Source organism: Ornithodoros turicata, chromosome 4 (genome assembly GCF_037126465.1).
Source record: "Ornithodoros turicata isolate Travis chromosome 4, ASM3712646v1, whole genome shotgun sequence".
Lineage (NCBI taxonomy): Eukaryota > Metazoa > Arthropoda > Arachnida > Ixodida > Argasidae > Ornithodoros > Ornithodoros turicata.
Genome location: NC_088204.1, coordinates 15,196,541 through 15,224,399, shown reverse-complemented (window position 1 = coordinate 15,224,399; position 27,859 = coordinate 15,196,541). Strand labels below are relative to the sequence as shown.

The window sequence follows — 27,859 nt, the reverse complement described above, 5'->3', positions numbered from 1 at the left end:
GAGCGAGAAATGTGATATCGCATTACGAAGCGTTGTGGGAGTAAATGTTTTGATTCCTTTTGTATTGCTTCGATGACACTGTGCTGCGAGATGTACCGTGCGTCTCTAAAAACAACAAACACAACAATACAACATAAATAAAATAGAATGAACAATTCCAACTTCTAATTCCAACTCTAACTCCAACAATAAACAATGTAAAATAGCAAAGTTAATAAACAAACAAACAAGTGGCGATGAGTGAGGAAATTTGGGCTCACTCTTCCAGGGCACACTGATTACACGGACTTTTTTTTTTTTCAAGCTTTTCCGGTGCAATCGAATGACACCGTTATCGCTGCAGGGCGCACGCCTTTTTTATGACAATTAATGTAACTGCATAAATGTCACCAAGAGGCGTACTCTTCCCATTTTAAAGAAATCAGCTGAGAATAGGATGTCATTCAGGATGATGGCTAAGAGCATCTGGAGCGGCCATGTTCTATTTGAAGAGTGTGTAAACGCCTTGACCTATAATTTGTATACGCCTTGACAATTATGCGGAACATAATTGTAACAGAAAAGGCGTACGCCATCTGTTTTCAACGAATCAGGGGAGATAACGACGTCATTCGAGATGATGGTTGGTCAGGAGGTGAAGTAAATGTCATTCCGTTTAATGCATTAAGTTTGCCGTGTATAGAGGCACAGAAAGCGTCGTACCTTCAACTTCAGATCCATGTTTACGAGTACCGATTCCTCCCGTTTTCAAGGACCAGTGATAGTTTGTTCGTCGCATGCGTTCGAAACTGGGATCTCACAGGATCGCTATACCAGCTGATCCATCGAGGCCGATAAATAATTACGAATGAAGAAGTAAGGAAGTCACCGAAAAGGTTAGCCAACTCTAGGTCTCGAACCCACATCTTCTGGATTACCGGTCCAGGGCTCTACCAATTGAGCTAAGCTAACACTTTTTTTTCAAGAACGTTTTATTTCACACTGTTACAGCTCAAGACGTCGATGTCATTTACAATGCAAGTTGCGGTATGTGATTGAGAGGGATGACACAAGAATACATGCTTGAGATGAAGTATATGTACAAAAGCGTGGGTGTGATTTGAGGACCAGGATCAGTCCATTAATACCCCGTGGGGCTTGACAGAACAAGCTCAAGTACTTTGAGCCAGATACACTCTTAAAAATGAACTTCACCGCAGAGCACGCTCCTAGCCAACCATCATCTCGAATGATATCGTTAACTGCCCTGATTTGTTGAAAACAGGGGGCGTACGCCTTTTCTGTGACAATTATGAACAGCATAAGTGTCACAGAAATGGCGTACGCCCCCTGTTTTCAACAAATCAGGGCAGATAACGATATCATTCGAGATAATGGTTGGCTAGGAGCGTGCCATGCGGTGAAGTTCATTTTTAAGAGTGTAGGATACTCCGCACTACCTGTTCGGGAGAAGAGAAACCTACACAGTGACGTCACGTACCTCCTGACGACAGGCCAGGAGCAGACTGGACGACCATTGCGGTCTCGAATACGACGAGATATCCACAACGAGTACAAACCTAACAAAATAAGTACGTCCCACGGGAGCCCGTCGCCTGGTCGGATAGGGAGGTACCGAATAGCTCGCGCACTCAGACATATGTTCTTCTTGAAGGCACGCTGGAACATGTCCCAGAAGAAGAAAGCATCCCTGCATGACAGGAAAGCATGCTCGATGGTCTCCTCCTTTGGACAGACTCTACAGTTGTAGTTATTGAATGCCACGAAGAAACCTCGTTCTCGCAGTCAAGCGCGCACAGGTAGGATGCCTGTGTGTAGGTGGAAGAAAAAGTATTTCACCTTAGCTTCTACAGGCATCTTCCTCACTCGCACGAGCACATCCTCCCCGGGACCCGAGCCGAAAAGCTGCCGGTAGAAAGGAAGGGGAAAAAGAGAGTCAACAACAGCCCAATACAGGGACCGACGCGAGGCCTGGAAGATGAACTCATACGAAGACCGCCTGGCGAGGAAGTGTATAGTGTCAGCAACTTCCTTGTAGAATTCCCATATGTAGAGTGGCGTGTCGTACACTGTGGATACAATTATCCTAGGTAGCTCATCCTTTAAAAAAGTAGAACAGCTAACACGCTTCCTCAGTGGTTTTCAAGGCCTTAGCTAGCTAGTAGCTATAGCTAGTAGTAGCTAGCTTAGTAGCTTAGCTCAATGGGTAGAGCCCTGGACCGGTAATCCAGAAGATGTGGGTTCGAATCCTACAGCTGGCGAACCTTTTCAGTGACTTCCTTCCTTCTTCATTCATTGTTCTTAGGCACTTGAGGCTTTGTGTGTTTGTCCTTCTTCTGTGTTCCGGCCTCAGAACATCAATTTCCATCGTGTTCAAATAATTATACCTTTAGGATTATGGGGTTTCAGAGTTTATTTTTTGGCATGTTCGGAAGGTGTTTACAGGAGCTTATTGTTTTCGGAAAATTCGGTGATTTTCGTTGTTTATGTTTTTACAGCTAGGTTTATATTCGGAGAAAAAGAAACGACACAAAAAAAGAATGAGAGGCTGCCTTGCAAAAACGCTTACGGCGACGCTATGCTCGCTGATGCGTCGAGAAAGCTAATACAACGCTCTTATTGGGCAGCGGGGACTCCGTTGTCAAATAAGAGCGATTTTTAGGTTTCCTGACGCATCAAGTTATCTACACAATCAGCGAGCATAGAGTCCCTGATATGCGGCAAAACTCGAGGACAAAGAGATCTGTATCACAGTCGCGAACATCTCGAGATCCGAATATTCCTTGACATAGTCGAAAGGCAGTTTTCGCTTGCGACCCATCTTGTTCTTTGCGTCGCAACAACTTTAGTCGTGTTCAACTTAAGAAGGAAAAGAAATTTCGTCCGTCAACTACATACGCCGTTAGAGATAAGGGGACACAATAGAGCGCCAGGAGAAATACCGCAGCGCCACCACGCAGCGTAGTGTCATGTGGTCAGTCTTAACAGCCAATACGGAAACAGAGTGAGTATGATGAGTTACATCATCTCGCGGAGGCGCGAGCGTGAACTCTCTGTGTCCAGCCATCCTATCTGCGGCGCAGTAATATTTTGAGATCTGACGGACTAAATTTATTTTCCCTCTTAAGTTGAACACCACTACAGCTTACCTTTAAAGAAGACAGTTGTCTAGCGGTGTGCGCGGGTGCGGTTATACTCGCGGATCCGCGCTACATCATGGTGTGCGAATAGAAATATGATGTCTTGAAATCCGCACCGATAAGGTGCGGACAAACCCCCGGACTACCGCGGTACGAGTGGGTATCCGCATTTTATCCGGAAATAAGCATTAGTCTCTCTGTCGACGTCCCCCAGGTGGAGCCACAATTGACGCAAAGAATCCAAAAATGGTGTCGAAGTGTGTATCCTTTGCGTTGTTGTGCCTTTAACTGCATTTTATTGCACAAATATGAACGACACAATGTTCCTGAGTAGTTTACATACTGATAAGTAAAAACTGCGGATGTGCGGATATGCTCAATATCGACGCGGTTGGGAATGCGGATACACCTATTTCAACTAGCGCTGTTGCGGATGCGGTCGCGCATATTACGTGCGCGGGTACAGTGCGGATGCGTACACTGTCAATGTTATCCGCGCTCATCTGTGCTCCTTTGTCGACTTTGATGAAGAGGGGACGTAGGATTTACGGAACAAGGCAAAGGAAAACTCCAGGCGCGGACGTTTTCCAAGTAGACCTGGGAAGTCGCCGAAATGACCTTAAAATGCCCTCGTGTCGAGCTGAATCGTTAAATAGAGTACCCTACTCAGTCACTCCGGCGTCAAGGTGCCTCCATGCGCGTTTGTGTCAAGGGGGCCACACTTCCTTACCGCGTCCACGATGCGAAGATATCTCGACGTTTATAGATGAGCTATCGGTTACAGGAACCCCCCAAACGGGATTTTTCGGACTTTTTCGGATAAATTCGAAAACGCGGATCCGTAATTATACTTGGGGTTCCGACTTTTCTTAGTTTTCATTTGACAAAAATTAGCGTGTGTGTTTACCCTTTTTCTTTTCTCAGTTTTTAGAAAATTCGGAATGTTCAGTTTTGGAGTTTTTCGGAGGTTTCAAGGAGAGGAATGGACTGCCGGAGTTCACAGGAGAAGTCAGAAGCGAACAAAAAGAAAAGAAAAAGAGGAAAGGGCTGAGTGATACCACCACAGGTAACTCTGAACATAGCTATAGAGAGGAAGTAGGATTTATTGAACATAACTGATTTCTTCAGCTCGGTAAGAACAGAATATTATAGGCAGGCCCAATCACACTAAACCGTATTCGATACATGCGGGCGTACATATAGAGACGTTACTATCTGTAATGCGTGATCTTTCCTTGCTGTTAATCGCTCTGAGCTTTGAGAAATCCTGTTCGACGCAAACACTACACCCGGGACAATACGTATCAAGACTTGCTCGTTGCCCACGTACCCACGGTACACTGTTAAAACAGAACTTCACCACATAACACGCTCCTAGCCAACCATCATTCCGAATGATATCATTCTGTGCATTGATTTGGTGAAAATGGGAGGAGGCGCCTACCTGGGACAGATTATCTTGTCCTAGATAGGCGCCTCCCCACGGTTTGGAACAAATCATGACGCAGAATGATATCATTCGGTATGATGGTTGGCTAGGAGCGTGCTGCATGGTGAAGTTCTGTTTTAACAGTGTACACCTTAACTGGGTATCACGGAGGAGCAAGAGGGAAACATCCGGATCATTATCATCATCATCATCATCATCATCATCATCATGTAGTCGCATGAGCTCTATACATGCTGTTTCACAGCTAAGCTATGCGGGGTGTTTCAGTTAAATCCCCGGGCTAAATACAACTCCGGACGGGTGCGCGAACGGGTGCACTAGTCGACGAACTTTCTTTTTTACAAGTATCTGTCCGATAACGCCTACAAGCTGCGCGCAGTGTGAATGTGTGGGAGGCGCTCATTATTGAAATAAAAATTCAAATGAGTTTCGTAAAAAAACATAACTTCTAAAGCAGGGCGCTGTCGGCATTAAGATGGGTACTATCCCCTTTTGGGACCTTCAGTGGACACCTCTTAGAGAAAAATCTGCCACCGAATCGGGTCATTTGTTGCAGTAATTAATTGTTTTCGGTTGACACATTTTGTCGCGGCTGGTCACGATTTACACGCACGTAATCTTGTCTTCGTTGTCACTGTGTTCGAAATGCGACGGCACTCGAACGCTCCAACTCTTTCAAACCTTGAAGCCCTGCGAAACTGTAACGAATGATACTTCTATAGCTGTATTTACTATTCATTCATGTAAAATTTAGTGATTTGTCCTTTCTCTAAATAAAGGATGGTTTGTGTGCCTGGAACGTTTTCTATTTAGTTGCATATATAAGAGCACGCGAGCTTAGTGTTTCACGCAGTCTTTTGTCAACTAAAAGTTTCTGACGTAGGACATAGCTTACACCATAAGCAAGGAAATTTGGAGTTGGTACACTCTGCTCCATGGTCTGTAAAAGTTGCTACCAAACCGGATTTTTCCTGCTCCAAGAGCTGCTACAAGCAGCTTCTTGTCAGTTCCACATGCGGTACGCAGGAAAACGGCAAGCAAGATGACGCTATGCCACTTTCATAACATTGCCGAATGTAGCATATGTTCCAAGAAATTAGAAAATTAGCCGATTTGGAACGACACGTGTTTATTACGAAATATTTTGTATAGGATTCCAAGTTTCGAACACGGACGCACGACAACGTAGGCCATTTGACGCCATTTTAGCTGACCCCGTATACATATACATATTAGCCCTGAAATTATTTCTCGTGAAATTCTCCGATTTAATTCTCGTGAAAGTGTACAGCACTTGACACTGTACAGCACTGTACCGTGCAGCGCTGTGCAACACAACCGACTAGGAGCTTGCGATTATTTTTTTTTTTTTTCCCCTTTGGGAACGCCGGTTTCTTCTTTTTGCTTGCATAACACGAAGACATATTCCAGCATCACTGTGAACACTCTTCGCGATGATACATCGAAGCGTGACGAATATTCACTGCAAGAAATGGACAGACTCCACCAATCCATAAAGGAAGTCACCTTTATGAGAATACATGTACAGCCATTCGTCGGAGTAACGCAACCTTTCCATAATGTAATTGATCGCTCGTAACCTCTCTACGACTCTCATATACTCGTCTCCGATGGAAGGATGTTCCGGAAATAAGACGAGGAACTGTGCCGTATTGTAGTCATGGCAACGCATTATTGAGTCTTAAGAGCGCAGCTTTCGTCCAATTCCGGTGTACAGAGCCATTCGCGTTTGTATTAAGAATCTTCCCATTCGGTTAGGTTTACTTTGCCGTTCCTTTTTGCTGATGGCCATTAAGAAAGGTCTCGCCGTGGTAAATATGACGTCCTCCGAAGGGTTCTGCCGGCAGTTGCCGTCTCAACTCTTATCGTGCGCATCTTATAGTGAACTGCGGACATATGACTCCAATGAAGGGTTTTTAAGAATCTAACGTTGGTAGCATGGGGATCCAGTGCACCCTTGCTATCTGCACGATGGCGCAGGAGCGGCACTTTGGATTCGATTGAATTAGATTGGGAGAAAAGTATAAATTGGTCGTCTCTCGATTATTTCTTGATAAATTGATTCTTCTACCGCAGCTAACGAGGGATCATGGTGGAGGACGAGGAAGCCCATTGCTGAAGTCCGAGTTGAGTTGAGTTGAGTTGAGTTGAAAGAAGAAAAAAATGGAGAAATAGGCACTCATTACGAGAGCCGGCTACTTCAGATCACTTAGAACAACAAAAATAGCTAACTACAATGAGAACAGTGGATGACAGAGACACTCAGCCAGTCACTCACACACAGTGTTCACAGACACACTGTCACACATTGCTGAAGACTGTTGTTGTTGAAGCAACTGCCTGTTGTTCTGGCACTTGACATACAAGATTGAGAGAGAGAGAGAGAGAGGATTATGCTGATGTGGTATAAATATTAGTGCACACCAGAAATAGGAAAGGACCAGATTTGAGGTAGCATACAGTGATACTTTTTTTTAGTTACCTCGCATATTGTTGCGTATTCTTATTCTTCAGTCTGATTCATACCACTTGAGTGTGTAATATATGAAGTATTCGACTTGCTGTTGCTTTCCAGTCAAAAACGAACGTAAGAAGCAAGAACGATTCTCATAGTTCTGCATATCCGTTATAACCTTCATCGTTATCTATATAAATCAGTAATTTATCTTTTTCTGTTGCGTCATATAGTGATGCATGGAACGTTTAACGTTGACAGACACCGCAGTACGGTCGCTAACGATGTCCTTAACGTGCATGTTAACGATGACAGAGCAAGTCCTTAAGCGTTGCCACGCAACGTCCCCCGGTGGGCCGTAAACCGGCTCCACGGCCGGAATGGTGGCAGGCTATAAACTCTCCTTAATGCTTTGTCCCATCATAGCTGCTCCAGCTTGAACGACGACTGGAATGAAGAGGATCCGACTGCGTTGGCTTTCTCCAATATGATTAGATTACGTGTGTTCCGTCGTTGAGAATGAGATGTACATGTACAACAGGCACGGCTATACAAGTACACATGAGCGAAAGATACGAATAAAAAAGTCATAGTTTTCTGCTGTCACGTCATGTCTTTTCGTACATTACCGACACCACCTATAGAGACAAAGCCCGATCGCTTGAGCGGTGGTGGTTTAGAGCTGAAAGGTCTTGCCGTTGTCGGCCTCACAGAAGTGGGCAACGTCAATGTGTCCCACTAAGACAGTTGTGTTAGTATATACCGTATTTTCCGGTGTATAACGCGCACTCGTGTATAACGCGTACCCTTAAAAACGGGCCGAATTTGAAAAATGTTCGATGTATAACGCGCACCGGTGCATAACCCGCACCGCAATGGTGCTACAAGCTTCTGTACTGCCACCAGTACACACTATAAACCAAAGCGGTGTCTCATATATGCATGTGTTATATTTGAAACATATATACTTCAGTCTCCTCTCTGCTTTCCGTTTCGCGTCCCTTCTCAATCACGCCATTCTTCTGAAATGAATTCCAGATTATTCACTAGCATAGCAATAGCATGATAGCATAAGAGTGCTGCATCATTGCATCATAGCGTCCATTGATAACATCCTTAAGCAGCACATTTAACATTTTATGAAGTCCAATGCCCTTTAGCCGGTTTTGTCAACTGACCCTAAGAGATATGGGAGAAAGTCACAGCATCACACTCTGGAAGAGGCTAGAATTTGTACGTCACCGACCTGAAAAGGAACTCTGCAGGAAAATATTTCCGTGTATAACGCGCAGGACCTCTTCAGAACACTTTTTTACTGTATAACGCGCTCGTTATACACCGCAAAATACGGTAGTAAGTAAACAGGTAGCGCTCTTCGCCGCACAAATTGTTCTAGGTCAAACAGCCTTCGCAACCGTTTTATCTTCCGATTGGGGTACCGCGGCGAGGTTCCAGGGCATTGCGGAATATCTGGGAACCACGAGGCAAACGCTGCCGCTGCACATCAACAACGGCCTTCTACGTCCCATTATACTTTCCAGAGGAGACAGATAGATCCCTCCTTAGGCATTTGTCTAATTCCTGGTCTACCCTACATTGGCAACGCAACATTCCAACCAGGTCCCCTTTGCGAAGTGTAGACCCAACGCTGTCGTACCGACTGTCCGCAAAGCTTCCCCGTCCCCTGAAGTCGCTCATCCACAGGCTACGTCTGAACGTGGCCTTCACTGCGTTCTATCGCTACCAGCTAGGGTGTGAGGCTAGTCCTATTTGCAACTAGTGCGGTGTACTTGCCAACGTAGAGCACATACTCCTCCGCTGTCGGACTTATATCAACGAGAGCCGTACACTGCAATCACAGCGTGCCAGACACTTGGCAGCCGCCCCTTCAACTTGTCGTGCATCCTCGGCCTCTGGGACACTTCGACGCACTCCAGGGCGGTCTTACGTGATGTAGTTGGTTTTTATTTTTCATTTTTATTTTTATTTTTAGGCGAGTGGCCTAAAGGACTCATTGTGACCCCGACTGTGCCCTCGGACACTCCCACCAACACGATCCGGATCGCCATCGCCACTCCGATCATCATCGTCATCACGCATATTAGACCACCTCGCTATGGGGTAGCATGCCACTCCTAGAGTGGAAAACCTCCCCACTTCATCGTCAGAATATAATTGTTGTTGCTGGAAGGAAAGTTGATACATAAAAAGGTTCCTCAGCTTATCAGGAAGCAGAGCGATATCATCCGTGATGATGAGCGCCCCCTGTTAGTGCCAGGGCAGATCCAGACTTTCGGTTTGGGGGGGGACGGTTTCTTCGTAGTGGGGGAAGGGATAGAGGGAAATTCCATGTATAAACTGACGTTTTTTTTTGGGGGGGGGGGCAATCTCCCCCCTTGGATCCGACCCAGGTTAGTGCCTAGAAATCCGCTCTCTATTATACATGCCGTTTTCACCGCTTCCAGTTTGGTGCCAAAACGACATCCGGTTTCACAGCAAACACGCTCTGCGCCAACCACTGTGCCGATTGATACAGTTATCGCTTCTGATTTGAAGGGAGAGAGGGTCGTATACCCCTTTTTGTGGCAATTCAGATTTCCACAAAAAGGCGTACCCTCCCGTTTCCAACAAATCAGGAAAGCGAAATATATAATTCTGCATGGCGGCTGGTTCCGAGCGTCCTTAGTCGCGGAACGACCGGAAGTCTTCGTAGCTCCGGAAGTTGTGGCGGGGGCTTGTTTATGTTTACCCGAGAGTGTCATGTATCACGAAAAAGGCACTGTATGCGGTTGTTCCGTATGGCTGTTCCGTCGCCCCCGCGTGTGAACGAGGCGCATGAACATGTAATTGGCAGCCGCACAGCTGAGCGAAAGACTGCATTGGTACGCCGCTCCACGCAAGAAATACGTATACCGAAACCAATTAATTACTCAACAAAATCACTAAGTGTCGACTTGGGTTTTTCCTTTCAATATTTTTCGATGAAGGCACCGATACGTAAATCAGAGGTTCCGAAAGCATATGAAGTAAAATTTAAAAGTTAGGATGTCTATTTACTAATTAGTGAGCGTATGCAAATGAGCCGCCCACTCCTCAGTTAATGGCCGATGTCCCAAGGAACTAGACCAAAAAGAAAGTTTGATTTAGCCTGGGGATTTATGTGGAACACCCGTCTATTTACCGATTTATGCTAGAAGAATATCGGTAGCTGAGTGTCGATAAGTATTGATGTTTCAATGGATATTTATTAACGCTCCTTTTCAGATATCGACTTATCTTATCGATATTTTGCATCTCTTCACCCTTAAAAGGGAACTTCAACACACAACACGTTGAAGGCCACCAATTGCACACAGCAATACCGCACTCTAAAAACAGAACTTCACCGCATAGCACGCTGTGCGCCAGCCACTGCCACGAATGATAGGGTTATCGCTTCTGATTCGAAGAGAGAGGTGGGCGTACGCCTTTTTGTGGCAATTTGGATACTATATGAAAATTGCCACAAAAAGGCGTACGCCCCATCTCTCTTCGAATCAGAAGCGTTGACCCTCTCATTCTTGGCAACGGTTGGCACACAGCGTGCTATGCGGTGAAGTGCTGTTTTAGAGTGCGCTATCATTCTGATATGTGGAAAGCGCGTGGTGTACGCCTTTTCGTGACAATTAACCCGACTGCATAAGTGTCACAAAAAGGCGTACCCCTCCTATTTTCAACAAATCAGAAGAGAGAACGATGTCATTCGAGACGATGGTTGGCGGAGTTCATCCATGCATCCACACCCAAATATACGGCTTTAGCAAGAGCGCTCATTCTACACTTTCACTCTTTCTCTCCTTCTAAACCCCGATTATATACCTCCAAACTCTTTTCCGCGGTAACTATCTCGTTGCAAAATGCGAGAACTTTCAAAAGTTCCCGTGCTGTCAGCAGGTCGGAAAACTCGAGTCATTAGAGCCATCCCATGCCATTCTTATTAACCTTTCACGGTCGTTCCTTCTTTTCCTTTTTCCCCCTTTTCCTGCTCAGTCGGGACACTAACGAGGTTACCCTTGGAACTGTGTCTGGCCGTTGTATTTGTCTTTGTTCGCAACGCGTCTCGCGGGAGAAACTGTGTGGCGACACGATTACCAATCGCTGCCTTTATTCCTATTGATTTTCTTCCTTCCTCCGGGATTTTTTTTTACTTATCTTTTCTTTTTTTTTCTTTTTCTTTTTTTTTTTTTTGTGCGCGAAGGATCGCAGCCCTTCAGATTGATGGATTAATATGCGGAGATGCTACCATCATTCTGGCCGTACGTGATGTGTTCTCATTGTTCGTCAGTTTGACAGCGCCCTGCAATGGCGGGCGGACGGACTCGGAATTCTGGATTGGATTGGGTTGGATTGGATTGGAGAGAGAAACAAAAGAAATGTCGATTTTGCTACCAGACGAATCATTCAACCCCTCAACGGCCTACAATTTTAAAGAAAGGAAAAGAAAAACAGAAAACTCTGTGGTTCCTCTAACGTTTCCGGCACGTTCCCCAACCCCACCAAAAGAAGAAAAAAGAACCTGCTTTAAGTAAAGTGCGGGGTTGCACGATATGCGTTCCTGCGCCAAGGTTCTGAGGCATATTTGAAAAATATAGCGAGCCACTTAAGAATTCAATATTGATTTAAAAGAGGAATTGGCCATTGCAGTGTTATAAAAATTGCTATATCAAAGCAAAAGCTTCCAATCTAGAAGCCGCCAATATTTGAAAGAGAGAGCGACTGTTCGTCTACTGTGTTTCTGTAAAATATAGTTTGTCGTTGCCTTATGTGCGTTTGGGTACCACGTGAACAGTGCACACTGACACATGAGCTTACCGTAAACCTGCTGTGTGCTTTACAGTAACAACATCCTACCGTACGCTTGCAGTGACTGCTAATTATTTTTTCAGCAGCATCAGTAACGATATGTTTAAAAAATAAATAAAAAATAAATGAAAATAGACTCTCGAAAATCAATCACAATTTCACCTCTTGTCTTCATCCCACCGTTTCCCCTAGCTGTTTCCCCGAACCGTTCCCAGATGCCAACAACATTCTCTGTGCCGCGAGCAAAACAATCTCGCCAGACGCAGTATATATTTGCACGTCCCCGAACGCCGGGCGACGACACACTCAGTTTGTAATTACAGCCCGCGCAAATCGGGCGCGACAGCCGCTCCTTTTCTTTCGCGAAACTTGGCCCGTTGTTGGCAACCGGGGAGGAAACGGATTAGCGAAGTGCCAGACATCGACTTTGAGTTTGATATGGCTTCTTTTTATGTACGAACGTGCATGCGAGTATAAGCGAGAGAGATTTGATATGTATGTAGAAGATGTAAAGGGAGAAAGTATGAGCATTCTGTCAATTGCACCCGAGTGGGCCTGTTTCATGGATTCCCGTGTACTGAATAGAATATTGGGGAACATTGGGAACATTCTCGTGGGAGACTTCGTAAAGATGGCAACTCATATATTTGCGAGGCGAAGTGTACGTCTCGCAGTAGATGGTGAATGAGATTGATTGATTGATTATCTTCTTTCCTTCCTTCTTCATTTGATCCTTTTTCTTCTTTGAATTTAGAATACGCAATGGTGGTTTTAGAACACGCCTCATGCAAACTCAGGACATGACGCGGATAAAATAGGCTAGTACAGTACCAATCACTCTGATCGAATCGGTGCTCTTCTTATTATTTATTCTTAGGCTGACGTGTACGGGCTCTTTTTTTTTTTTTCTTTTGTAACCTCATGAGTATTCATTGCTGATCTAATAATGATTTACTTAGGGATTTGGTTCGAATTTTTAATTTGAATTAATGTGTATTTACCGATATGCAGGAACTCCAACAGTGATGGATTTTGGATTTAGGTAATGGTCGAAAAGTAAATTATTATACGGTTTTATTTCGCGGAAATAAGTAATTATTGTTAATCTAATAGCGGTTTACTTAGGGGCCTAATGGGGATTTCTAATTTTAATTGATAGTTACGTTTAGGGTTATGAGGACTAGGACGAAAGAAAGTTAATTCATTATTTTGTTTCAGGGAATTACGCATCTAGCACCGGTTTATTACGTAATTGCTATGAGGTGCAAAATTCAACGTATACCATTGCTGCAGTTGCTATACAGGGTGTCCCAGAAAACGTGTCATTGAATTATAATAAAAAAACTACACCACCTATTGTCATGCGGTCAATGGCATTTGTTCTTACTGGGTTTTTGCCACCTCCTCATGTGGATGTCGTGTAACGTAAGTTTAATTATGTAAATTTTTGCGAGCTTAAGTCAGAAATTTGCCTAATAAAGATCACTTTTTTACCCCACCAATGTGAAGAGCGTGTCTAATTTACTCAAATTAATGATAATTGACAGGGATATTCAGGAGCTATCCCATCGAAAAAAATAGCCAAACATCCAGCTCTACGGAGGTCGCACAGAATAGCGCACGATGAATTTTTCAGCGCAATCTTTGTCAGTCCGACGAAAGGAGGTTGGAAACCCAGCCCACCCCGGTGTCGCAGAAAGAGATAACGCAGGCATGGCTTATCACGTCCGACTTTCGCTGGGATAATACTTTCCCTCTCCCAATTTTATGAACTGTTACTTTTTCTACTATCACTCTGTTGGCTGGCTTCGGAACCTCCTTTCGTCGGACAGCGAGCGATTGCGCTCAAAAAGACATCGCGCGTTATGGTCCGGTGCTCTGAAAAGCATAATATTCGGCTATTTTTTCCGATGGGATAGCTCGTGAATATCACTGTCAATTATCATGAATTTGACTGAATTCGGCACGCTCTTCATATTGGTGGGGTGAAAAAGTGACCTTCCCTTGACAAATTTCCGAGTTCAGTTCGCAAATATTTACATAATTAAACTTGGGGTACATGACATTAACTTTACAAGGTGGCAAAAACCTAATAAGAGCAAATGCCGTTGACCGCATGACTCTAGGTGGCGTAGTTTTTTTTTATTATAATTCAATGACACGTTTTCTGGGACACCCTGTATATGAAATATTCTTGAAACATCGTGCTGTTGACCCACATTTCGCATGAACCTTTAACACGTCACACCTAACCCTTTAAATACCATGCTAATGATGAGGACGGTGCCCAGAAGAAGAACAGCCTCTGTTCGAAATATCGGCGGCTCCTGTCCTGAGGCAACTCCCTTCGTACTCTTCTACCGGTTCGCTGGATTTCTACCCATCTACATTTAAACATCCTTGTTTCTTTGATGAACGGCAAGCGTGCTTCACCGCAGCATCAAACCTGATGCGGCGAAGACATCTTTACGGAGTCACCTCGGGTACGACATATTTTATTTCGTGAGATTCATCTTTTTGCAAGCGCGTGGTGATGGCACCTCATCTTAGATGCGGCCTTATTCTAGATAGCACGTATAAATTTTATGAACCAGGAGAACTTGTTGATAGATAAGAAGAACGTCAGAACCAGGACGATCACGACAGGGACCTGGTCGAACTAAAAACATACCTCGTTGGATCCTCGCCAGAAAAAGAAATTTGATGTGATGTTCCAGTCAAGGACGGGCCTGAATTGAAATTGGGTCGGTTACGCATCTTTGATATCGAAAAAGTAGGTCACTGCGGGCAAAAATGAGAGAGAAAGTGCTTATTAACTAGAAGCAGATTCATGACAGTCAGCAGAGAAGGTTCAGGCACATTAGCGTGAAACTTTGAAGGTGTCTTTTCAAACTTGTTTTTTGTATATTTTTAAGAGACGTTCTATTGTTCGTTCTTTTACATATTCAAGTTGTTGTGTCTTTATAAAGGATGTACTGGATGCATGAGTGCTCATGTTGAAACTGGGCGGATGTGCTTCTATGCGTATCTTTCTGTATCTAAAAACAGTCCAAGTGCCGTGAATGCAGATTTTATTGTATAGATGCTAGGGAGCACACCGCCTCCAACACCTCTATCCCATACATTCTTAGAAATGCACTTCACCGCATAGCACGCTCCTAGCCAACCATCATCTCGAATGATATCGTTATCTGCCCTGATTTGTTAAAAACGGGAGGCGTACGCCTTTTTTGTGACAATTATGAACAGCATAATTATGAACAGCATAAGTCACAAAAAGGGTGTACGCCTCCCGTCTTCAACAAATGATGGCACATAACGATATCATTCGAGATGATGGTTGGCTAGGAGCGTGCCATGTGGTGAAGTCTATTTTTAACAGTGTAGGGGCTCAATCATCCTAACGAAGTTTCGCGTTCTCTGGTTCGCTTATTCACTCTGATGATGGATCGCGCGTGGGCTCCGAAACATCGTGCTCTTCAATTGCTTTACCTGTAGTGCAGCTCGTAGCGCCTTCAATATAATAATACAGGGTGGGTGCAGATAAAGTAGCCCCACATTTATGCACGTATGGCGTTCCCTGCTTACCGCATGAACTTCCAGTTGCGCGGGATGACGCATTTATACGATGAAAGCGAATAATAAAATCGTAGCAACCAAACTCCACGTAACAAAAGAGTTATCCATGCAAACGTTGCTCTCTGTGCATCCCGATTTTCCTATGCAGAAGTCAATATGGCAGCCACGGCACAGTTGCGTCTAGCTACCGCTAGGTGTACCACATCTCGTTCTGTATCTGCGTGAGTTGCACCCCCAGTGGTCGGGCGCTGCAACTGTGCTACACTGCCATGTCCCATTAGAAATACACGGAGCGAAGTTCGCGTTGCTAACGATTTTATTGCGTAAAGTTTGGTTACCACGTTTTTTTTTTTCTCTCTCTCTCGATTTGTACCGCATAAATGCACCGTCGAGCGCCGCCGGAAGTTCGTACGGTGTGCAGGGAACGCGCTATGTGTGAAAATATGGGGTTACTTTATCTGCACCCACCCTGTATACGTCCGAATACACATGCTGTTTTCACCGCTTCCGGTTTGGTGCCAAAACGACATCCGGTTTTACAACAAACACGCTCTGCGCCAAACAGTGTGCCGATTTATACTGTTATCACCTCTGGTTTGAGGAGAGAGAGAGAGAGGATCGTATACGCCTTTTTGTGACAATTCAAGTTGCCACAAAAAGGCGTACGCCTCCCGTTTTCAACAAATCAGGAAAGCGAAAGATATAATTCTGCACGGCGGCTGCTTCCGAGCGTCCTTAGTCGCGGGAAGACCGGAATCTTCGTGGGACCAGAAGTTGTGGCGGGGCTTGTTTATGTTTACCCGAGAATGTCAGGTTATCATTTGTGTGTGATACACTTTCATGCCGACATAGATATTCGATACTGACATAGCAATCACCCCTTTATTATATAGTACAGCTGGCTATCTCACACATGATCCCGAAAGTTCAATTAAGTCGTTCAACGTGCCACCGGATGTCCGGGAGACAGGATATGACGTCAAGGGCGTCACTATGGGCTGCCGGCTCGATAATAGAGCTCACCGTGGCTCGATAAGGAGAGCCATTCCGGTGCCAAAGCAGAACAAAGAACAGGCCCACTTTTTCCTCTCTTTATCCTTTCCTTGCTCCTTTTTCGATTACTTCCTTTATGCCGAAGAATTCAATTAAAGCCCAGTGCACCAAGGTCAGCGCAGGCAATTGGATAATTTCTTTTTGTCGTCTGCTTCGTCTCGTGAAAGTGTCGTCTGCCAGCTTCCGGTAGCCTTCCCTGGTTTGCTTCATGTAGTTGTTGCCCTTTTAGCGTTACCCAAGGTGAGGGCATTGTTCCTGACGGTATACATCTTCCTTCTTTGCTGATCTGGGATATGTTGCTCTTAATGCCGTCCGCTACTGTATCGATACGGCTGGATATATTGGTTTCTGTCTCTATAGGCGCTATGGACTGTGCATGCCGGGGTCACCAGCGTTGTTTTGCTTTTTCTTTCTTTCTTTCTTTTTGCCCCTACTGATGTAATGTGGTGACATTTGTATCGCATGCTTAATGAAGGAACAAATATTGGTCAGATGGATGAAGAGGGATAGATGAACTTTTTTCTTCTTTTTTGCGTTGCAGCATTAGTCGGGTGTCGAATTCAACTTCTTCATATATATTTTTTTAAATTTACTTATCAACTTCTCCTTCTACGTATAGCGCAATCAGTCGCAGTTATTTAAGATAATCACCAAAGAATAATCAGAGACCACAGCAACAGAGATCAGGCAAGGAGCACCCGAAGCACACGCGTGGGTTCCGTCATTACTGATGCTCAAGTGCGGATAGATCCAACTGCTGCAACGTGTCTCAAAGGATTTGTATATGAGCAGTAGCCTTACTTGTTGCTGTAATGCACACTATAACAAATGCCGCGGTGGGTCTGCTTTATGTAGTAATCATATACACGGTGTTTTGTTTTTATGCGACAGTGATTTTTAAATAAACAAAGCCGTGAGAGCAGCGCTGATGCCATTTTGGCAAGCGGGTTATGCGTCCCGGCCACGACCTACTAGATTATAACGACCATGTCATAGACACTCCTTCCCAGCGCCGAATTGAGAAGCTAGCGGTGGCGCTACTCATCGGCCCGGCTACTACTTACTCAATTGCTGCAATACTTTGTACAAGTATAAGTGGTGGGTGTCCCGCGGGAGATGCTTCTCTGTAAAGTTGATTATCATCATCATTCTACGCGTTTTCATAGAAGCTGTTGCTGTCGTCTGCTGTGGTAGTCGTGCGTCCGCTTCTGCGCGTTCAAAATTAAAAATTTTCATTGTCCAATCAGGATACAGATCTAGCAGGCCGATGAGTAGCGCCCCTAGCGGATCGTGCGGATGGGTTCCTCATAGGGTTTCCGATTATGAACTGGTCGTTATAATCTAGTTGGTCATGGGCAAGGCGGATATCCTGTAGTACAGTGTATGCAACCACTGGACGACTATTTAGCTAAAATTCATTAACTAACTTTAATTAATTGCAAAATTTCGCAATGCAAATGACCCGAAACCAGAACCACGCACCTTTTTAAGCCCAGAAACGACGCGAGCTTCGTCTTATCTGGGTCGGACAGCCGTCTAGGTGGTGGTGGTGGTGATGGCGATAGGGCTTGCCGTTGTCGGCCTCACGTATGGCCGTCAGCAGCCGTCTAACTGGCCAACAGGTTAGCGCCTACACCAATCAGCTCCTTCGCTCCAAACCACGTGGCCCTCTCACGTGGATTGCCTGTCGCTCCTTCTGCGCTCGAGTAGTGCGTATAGTTCTAGTTTCGGCTACTTCAAAACTTGATCAATAAGCTATAGCCCAAAATCGCCAAATCCACCTGCGATTTGTAGAGGTTCATTGGCATAGCGAAATTTGGCGATTTATATCTCAAGGTACGTTTTCTTCTCAGGAGCCCGTATTCACCTAGACTTCCTTAGACTATTGACTTTACGACGTCACTAAGCCAATGGTCTAAGTCGGCTGGTGAATACGGGCTAGGGTGTTTAATAAGGACGACCCTTTTGAATAATAACTGGCTCCAATTCTGCTATCTGGCCTTTCCCAGAAAGCAGCTAATTAATAAGTTCATTAATTAATTTTAACTAATTAGTCGTCCAGTAGTTGCTTGGCCACGCAACCAGCCTGATGGCATCAGCGCTGCTCTCACTGTTTCTTTTTTAATCTGTGTCAAATATATAAAAAAATCACCCTGTATAAAGGCATCATCAAATTATATGGCGGCTCAAAACTTGCGTTAGTTCTAATCAGAGATAGCAGATGTGGTATTTTCGTTAAGGCGTACTTGTGCTTCAACTTGTCTGTCTAATACCCCGTGCCACACGGGCACAAGAAATGGCATTAAGTGCTTAATGCGTTAAGTGTTAATGGCATCCATGCGATGCCACACGGACAGTTTTAATGGCACTTACGTTAACGACATTCTCTGTCTAATGGGTTCTCCACGACTCATTCGCCCATGAAATGCCTACTGCCGCATCCGTCGTGTTCGGAGAGTAACAAGTTTAGCCTACACTCTAAAAACAGAACTTCACCGCATAGCACGCTGTGCTCCAATCATTGCCAAGAATGATAGGGTTATCGCTTCTGATTCGAAGAGAGAGGGTGGCGTACGCCTTTTTGTGGCAATTTTCATATCTCCAAATTCCCACAAAAAGGCGTACGCAAACCTCTCTCTTCGAATCAGAAGCGATAACCCTATTATCATTGGCAATGGTTGGCGCACAGCGTGCTATGCGGTGAAGTTATGTTTTTAGAGTGTACAATCTTAGAAATGAACTTCACCGCATAGCAGGCTTCTGGCCAACGATAATCTCGAATGACTTCGTCCTTCTCCCTATTTGTTAGGAACGGGAGGCATACTCCTTTTTGTGTTTGTAGAGTGTGCGATAATTGCACTCTAAAAACAAAACTTCACCGCATAGCACGCTGTGCGCCAACCATTGCCAAGAACGATAGGATTATCGCTTCTGATTCGAAGAGAGAGGTGGGCGTGCGCCTTTTTGTGGCAGTTTTCATATATCCAAATTGCCACAAAAGGAGTACGCCCCCCCCCCCCCCCTCTCTCTCTCTCTCTTCGAATCAGAAGCGATAACCCTGTCATTCGTGGCAATGGTTGGCGCACAGCGTGCTATGAGGTGAAGTTCTGTTTTAGAGTGTGTCATAAAAAGGCGTACGCTTCGCGTTTTCCACAAGTCACGAGTGTTAGCTGTATATCATTCCGTGCAATGATTGGCCTTCAGCCTGTTATGTGGCGAAGTGCTCAAGATGGGGACCACCAACAACTTTATTTTGGTTTTAATGAAGGGGTGGCTTCATAGCTACACTGTTAAAACAGAACTTTACCACGTAGCACGCTCCTAGCCAACCATCATACAGAATGATATCATTCTGTATCATTGTTCAAAACAGTAGGGAGGCGCCTATCTAGGACAAGATAATCTGTCCCAGATAGGCGCCTCCTCCCATTTTCAACAAATCAATGCACAGAATGATATATCATTCGGAATGATGGTTGGCTAATGCTCAACGTAAGACGATTTCTTAAGTTTTAGCTTACACCAGTACATATGTCCTCACGAAAAAAACATTCGACTATTCATGAATTTTAGGCGACGAAAGCATAAGCTTTTTGAGTTGGCAAGTACGTTAGTTGGCCACATTATTAAAACCTGTTAAACCTGACCCGCATGTACGTAGACTTTGTATTATGCATTACATTTTAAAAGATTAAGTTGATTTTCAACCTGCAAACTACGTTTCATTTTTAAAATATTTTATCATGTCAGCTTTACTTTAGTGAGTGGGCTGTATCATCGTCGTGACATGTAATGTCATTACAAAAGGTCGTGGTGGCATGGCCTTGGTAACTAATGGAATTCGAGATCCGAATAACATTAGTCGATAAGGCCATCTTCCCTGCCGCCGGGTATTAGCCTCCAAGATGAGGAAACGTATATCACGAAATACAAGTTCTTTGAGAGAAGCATTAATAAGAATGAAAAGGGGGGGGCCTCTGATGTTTCTGCTTCAGATGATCTACGCTGCCCTTCACAAAAAAAAAAAGAAAGAAGAAGAAAGAGAGCGGCTAAAACACGACGTAGATATTTACACAGTAATAAGAAAGTCGGGACGTCTTCGTTCGCCGGAAGTAAATCTTTACCAGCTTTGCGGCGAAAACATTCGCTGCTTGTCCCAGACATAAAATTTCGAAACGAAAAATTGCTTTTTTCCTTCTTCTTCTTCTTCTTGTGTGCTGCCGTCGCGACGATGGTCCACTCTGAAGATTTGCTGCCTCCGCGATTTTTGAAATGACGTATACCATATAAGTGAAGTGTCGCCAGAATGGAAGCTGCCGACTTCAACTTTTTCTGCTGGCCAAAACGAGGCACGAAGAAAAGGCGGGTGGAATCAGACAGATTTGTCAGACAGGTGACAAGCTGGCGAAACGACATTTGGTAACAACTAATATCGCGCGATGCCAGTAGGGGTTGAGCTTGACATTTATCCAATCTCGTAACAGGCGAGCGAAAGTATAGCAAAGCTGCATGGTCTGCCCCAACTGGCTAATATTGTCACATTCCGATCAAACAAACAAACAACGATTCCCCTCTCTCTCTCTTCATCCTTTGTGGTTACTATGTCCAGTTTACTGTGTTTCACTATGTGTTTTACTGTGATCAGTTTCTTGCCCAGTCGACGACATCGAGGGGCCTTCATCACTACATTCTAAAACTATAGAGGCTAGCCGGGCGATGTTTGCGGTGCATTCTGGGAGAGATTCACGCGAGCACAGCACGAGATAACGTGTCACGTAAAATAACATTTAAAGCGTCTAAGTATGGGTAGCTTTCAAGAACAGTTTCATAACAGCAGAGGGAAATACAAAGATGAAGTCGACGTCCAACAAGAAACAACAACAACAACTTTATTTTATGATGGTGATTGAAGAGTTTCATCGCCTGGGGCGACGCCCTACCCCATTGCTGGTGGTAATGTGGGAAATGGAATAGTAGTGAGTCGCCTCACAGTAAGGACCGAAGACCTATGGTACGGTACGGTACGGTACGGTAGCTTTCATATAGGAGGTTACCTCCTACATGAAAGTTTGTGCGAAATAAAGAAGGAGGATTCACTGCATGTCTTTCATCAAAAGTCCACGATGAAAGAGAACACGAGCCAAAACACAATCTGCCTTTCACCAAAGAAAAATAATCAATCGCAAAAAATCAATAGAAAAATCAATAAAAAAATCAATCAAAAGCAACGCGTAAACATCAACGCAATACGTAATAACGGACCTAGGATCGGAGCGTAAGCCAGAATCCTAGCAACCTTAATTCGTATTTAGTCGACACGTCATAACGCATTTCCGGCAGGGTCGTTCAACTTTCGCGTAACATTCATCACTTTACGGAGCAGCATCATCATCCCTCATCACCTCACGTGATGTACTAGCAGCTTAGCAACCTCCGTCGCAATATTCGCCCGTTGGCAGTCCCTGTCTTTTAACTGCGGATTTATAGCCACGTCACCGACTAAGCCGTTAGACTGGCCGCGCGCTCCCTCGTGGCCGTTCTTGGCAGTCATATAGCGATTTCAGCGACCGTTGGTCCCTGGCTAATGAGCACTACCGCCGAGGTTAGCTTTTTTTTTTTTTCCCGTCTGCTTCCTTTTAACTTATTTGGCTTGTTACCATAACAACCGGTCGCGTCATTTCCGTCCTTATCTTTCGCCATGTGTGTTACGATCATTTATTTTTCACTGCAGACGACTGTTACGATGATGCTGTGTGCAAACGCGTTCCTCTCTGTCTCTCTTTCTTCTTCTTTTTCTTTCGAAGCGGCGGGTGGTTACGAAATAATTGTTACTGGTTTTCGTTTTTCAGGACGCTTTTCAGCAAGCGCGTGGTATGACTGTACGAGCATTATCATACACATTAGTGACATTATACGTATTAGGGATGCATGGGCCGAATCCTCGAATCCTAGGCAGGAATTCGAGATTCAGAACCCAAATTAGAGACCCAGATTCGAGTGCCCAAAATGACGAATCGAATATTTCGAATCTACCAACCGCGTTTGTTTGTTTCTTTTTAAAATTGGCGCCTCGGGAGTGCGCCGAAAGTCTGATTGGCCGGCGGGCCCGGGCCCATTAATTAAAACTTTCAGCTTTTTGTTTGTTTGTTTACATTGCTCTGGACTGAAGAGTTTATGCAGGAACTCTTACATTACAAGTTTAAAAGTAACATGGTTTTGCCTTTGATCGTTTCTTAGTTTTATGGCAAGAATTCGGACTCGAGAATTTATGTATTTCCTGTAGTCGGCGAACAACACGTTGAATAAATTATATTTAAAAAGAAGTATATGGCTATGTTTTCTCCTGAAAGTGAACTGCTATTTAATTTGTTTTTCATTAAACAAAGACATTAAATTCTGCTTCGAAACACTTTTCAGTAGAAGTGTTTGCTTTCCCTGGCTTTTTAAACTTTTTTTTAAAGATAGGATTCGAAAGATTCGAGATTCGAAAGATTCGTAGATACGCAGAACCTTCCTTGGATTCGGATTTGGATTCGGAAAATTCTGGATTCGTCCCATCTCTAGATATTACCATGATTTGTCATTAAGCATTTTTTATTGGCGTGGTTCTGGTGATGCGCAGTCCTCCGGAACTATCAACGACACTGTTCGGCAGTCTATAGTCTGCTCTAAGTCGTTTTTTCAAATATTTTTTATGACGTTCCTTGTACATTAACAAGTAATTGTTCTGAATCTTTCGTGCCGTGATCAAATGAGACGGTCTATTCGAAAGGTTCGACAAGGACCATTTTCTACGCCACCTGAAATTTGCAGTGAATCATCCTACAGATGACACTTAACTTAGCACCGTTGTCAGTCAACCATAATAAGCTATATGTGCGTACGACGGGGATTTTGATTCACTGCCTCTTTCAGTGTAGACAAATTATGACAAGTTATTAAAAGATGTCGCTACAGTTCGACAAGTTTATATAGGAATAGCTACATAAGCCTATCTACATAAACCCTACATACATCTACATAAATATATAAAGATACTCCAAAATATCTATATGGACACACCTGCTGCTTTGATAATGTCATCCCCATTAATGACGTCACGGAATATTCATCCTTAGAGCGTCGTGCCGCTGTCGCAAGTTTCTGCTTCCTCAGCGTTGCAAAGGAAATTTTAGAGTGTTTTCGTAACACCATGTCGGCGTCTGAGTAGGACATCTGAAATTTCATCTCCAGCAACCGTGCCTAAGCTCCGCGCATTAGTGACTTCCAAGTCTGCGACGGCAGCTAACTTTAGAAACTGCAATATGGGCTTACGTCGTACTGGCGTAATCTCGCGTCGCGAGTAACGATTCTGACTTTTGCTCCTTTTGCGCGCCAACACGCTTAGCTTATGAATTCGGCGAATGTGAGAGAAGGGTTGACAAAAAGATATTTGCTTGAAGAGTAAATAAGATCCATCAACACGGCACGCAGAATCTAATAAGAAGGCGGCTCCGTACTCACGAAATACTGGTACAAGGTAACTATGAAAAGATGAAACATGGCAATACACTCTAGTAAGCGTCACGTTTCCCATCCCCAACAAATGACAAACAGGCGCAGTATTATGCATGTGTTGCGCAACTACCATCAACTACCATTGTCAATATCAGCACATGACAACGGTAATTTCCCCAGAAATCCACCTCGGGGGTGGGGGGGGGGGGGCTGAGCCTCCGGGGGTGGGGGGGGGGTAGGTATATGTATATGGATATATAGTTTGGGTTCGTGCATCGGTGGCCGAGCTGTATTGTGCAATCTCAGAAACTTGAGGAGGTGCGATGTTGCAAACCGAGGAGGGGGGTTGCCCCCTCCCTGCATGACAGTAAATTGTCATCCTACGTCGTCAATACTGTCATTAAGATGTCAAATACGAGCGACCACGACTCCAACGCATCCGCTAACGGACACTTCCGCATACTACGCCTACCTAATATCACACCTATCCCCGGAGCAGAAGTACGGATATATCTACAAGGTTGCCATATATTCCCTTTCCCCGTCTGCAATGGAGGATTCGCTTAGTACGACGTACATGTCATTGTGTCTGCTCAACCTACGTGTCGCCATGACAACGCTCAACACGGATCAAAACATCTTCAGCACGCAATCACCTTAACAATCGGCCAGCCGCGGTATCGAGTTTCAACTCATTTACGCTAGCATAGACACACCTATGAAGCACACACCGTACTCACGTCAGTATGACGCACTTGGTCGGCGGCGAAGCCTGTTTCACAGTCAGTTGAAGCAACTCGCGATTGGTCCAGTTAACGAGGACATGTTAACGACAGTCACAACTTGACAAAGTCGACTCAAGGTGGAAATAAGTGTCTTTCTGTTTCTAGGAAGCTCCTGTCGGGCGTCCTCGGGCTTCGAGGCCGCATCGACTGAGCGTTCTTGGCGCTCTGGGGTCGAGATTTTCAAGCTCAATGGAAGGAGGAGGAGGAGGGGATTCGATGGCGGAGTTTTTTTCTTTTTCTTTTTTTGGAGGGGGGGGAGGTGTTTTCCAATGGGGTAAATTAGATGCAGAGCTTGGCAGCTATGACGGGAGGATGTGTTTCATGTTGTGACGTCTGAGAGCTGAAATGTTAAAGTTCATAGATGAGGAAGTTTCTGAAGTTGTTGCGGTGTTTTAGAGGGTGAGTGAAAGTGTGTGTGGATGTCGGTAACTAGGTGTCGGCTCAAGGTCGGGTTTTATGAAGTAGTTAGGGAGTATGACACTACCGGGCTTGACATGCGTGAAGTGCGTTAATTAGACTTATGCGTTGCAGGGAAGGCAAGGTGATGCAGGGTAACATAGCGACGTTCGAGATGTTTCTGTTCCAGCGCCTGCTTCATGCTCCTTCGATTCCTCTCTCTCTCTGTCCCTCTCTCCTTTTTTTATACTTTGCCCCTGTTTACCACTCTCAATCCGTGGTTTCATAACTGATGCGATAGTTTGTAAATCACACTGATGTTGTTGTTGTTGTTTTCTCTCATTGGTACCCCGTCTCACTGCGTTAAGGCTGGAACAACTGCCCACTCATTAACAGATTAACGTAGCTCCACATTGAAAATCAGGTACAGTTACAAACATAAAATTTCTAACAGTACACTGAAGTTAAACAACAAACACAGAACAACCTGCCCCACAATGGCTGGCACGCAACCCCGTATCTCCATGCGGACGTCAACACTGTCGGCACGCACTCCCGTAGACAAACACGACGTTTTCGTGTTCGTCCAATTTTCCCCAACCTCAGGGTTGGAAGCATGAAAGTCCGTCGCCAGCAGCACGCCTGCTTCCCTGCCGTTTCATCCGTGCCACACTACCCTGCCCATTCGCGTACCCGCTTTTTGATTGGTGTTCCTTCTTTCTCGAGCGAATGACGTCAGTACCTGGTTGCCGTGGCAACCGCGCGGCTGCTGCCGTACGCTGCAGTCAACATCGATCGCGAGGGAAAGAGTGTTCGCTATTTACTTGCGTTTTTTCCTCACAATTCTATGTGCGTGAAACCTTACCCATTCAGACATATGTGCAGGACCGTTTCGGGGAGCGATACACAAAGTCGGCCTTTTTGCTGGCGTTGTTCTACGTTGTGTTTGTACGATGTTCTTCTGTTTATCGAGCTAGCCTGGCAGAACTCCGTGTGATTCCGGCTCTAATGCCTACTGGGGGAGCCTAGGGTTCTATAAATAGGACGAGTGCTAGATTGCCGTAGATAATACATTGGAGCATTTTATGTGTAGCTCGTTACGAATCGCATAGCATGTACGTAGTTAGAATCTGTTGTTCGAAAAGATATACGTCGAGCACAGAGCGCGCAGTTTGTGATCAGACAGAAGCTTATTTCTGACTGTCAGCGTTGCAGACATTCGCACGTGGCGCGTTTCTAATGAGATTGCATTCAACGCGTTGGCTCCTGTAAAGCGTGCTTCGCCTCAATAGAACAATTTATGCAGTGAAGTGCGCTTTAAAAGGGCGCGGTTTGAACTGCGAGCAACGCTCGGCACATGGTGGGGATGTTTACCTGGCCATGCACTGCGGCATTTTGTGTGTGAACTTTGCGAGAGTTTTTACTTGCGTTGTTTCCGTACAGTTTAATGCGGTCTGACTAATCGAACGTAACAGGCTGTAAGGTCGCGTTCTTGTATATCTAAGGGCGGCGACTTATATACGCAAGCAAACGATGTGCGAAGTATCTCGCGACCAAAACCCCACCCACCGCTTATTTAACCAATCATCATCTATGTACGTAATGGCATTCTATGGTATCTAAGTAAGACACATTCGCGTCACTACGCAGGTTCGAATCCTGGAAGATTGCATATTTTTCTACCAAGCAGAAATGTGTATACTTAATTCTCGAACACGGAACCTTCATTACATAACCAAACACAATTCTGTTATTTATACGCAGATGACGTGTCCTGTCAAAAGACAAACATACGTTACACGCGCACTGTACCCATTATTCTTGAGCGTTTCTCAAGAAGACCACACTCTTGTGCAATTCGTCAGCACGAATTTTAATCCCGCAATATCTTCTTTCCTCGACGGACGGATATCCTGACAGCATCAACTGTCCTCGCGTAAAATCCCCCACCGAACAGCGTCATTTCAACCGGCTTCGCTAGTCCGGAGGAAACCGTTGTCGAATGCTCTGCCGTCTTGCGACGACGATGCGAACCATGCTTGGAGCCTGCTCTGGCGAACAGATCAAAAATGCCCACCTGTCGCGGTGCCTGCGATGTTTTTGTTACTCTGTTGATTCGTCGGACTGGAAAACGGAATTCGTTGTCCTCCTCGCCAGTGTCGCTGAGCGGAGTTATGTTGAGAGAATGCTTAGTTGTTTTGCGTACAACGGTACTGCCAGACGCTGTACTCGACTGAGAGTCCTTCGGGCTTCTAGTGATTCCAGAAGACTGAGGGGATTGCGTCGCTTCATTCGTTAGCGTACTTGTTCGCTCTGTCTCTGTAGATAATATTCTTTCTGTTGTAGATCGAGCTGTCTTTCTCGCTATTTCGGGAGTATCTTTGTCCATGATATGTCCGGTCGGGATAACTGTCACTGGGACCTCTGAAGCAAGGGACTTGATGGAATAAGGGCCCTTTGTCTTGTGCGCTGTCGCCGAACTGCGTGACTCATGTAGTGAGAATGAGCTCAATTCTTCCTGAGTTGTAGGAGCAGTTGAGATGGAGGCCTCGGAAGCTTCAGCCACCGGAGAAGAATCGCTCTTCTCTGCGTTCAGTCTACCACGACTCTTTGACGGCTTTTTTGACAAGTGGGTCTTCGT

The 27,859-nt window shown here is 44.9% G+C and overlaps 1 protein-coding gene across 1 annotated transcript in view; it reads right to left on the bottom strand.

The window, feature by feature from the left end:
• LOC135391165 (GTP-binding protein Di-Ras2-like) overlaps window positions 1–24,973 on the bottom strand; it is a 63,645-nt gene extending 38,672 nt beyond the window's left edge. Inside the window, exon 1 of the mRNA XM_064621291.1 lies at window positions 24,778–24,973. The gene's annotated coding sequence lies outside the window, so the exon portion shown is untranslated. The remainder of the gene's footprint in view (window positions 1–24,777) is intronic.
• Window positions 24,974–27,859: the final 2,886 nt, after the last annotated feature.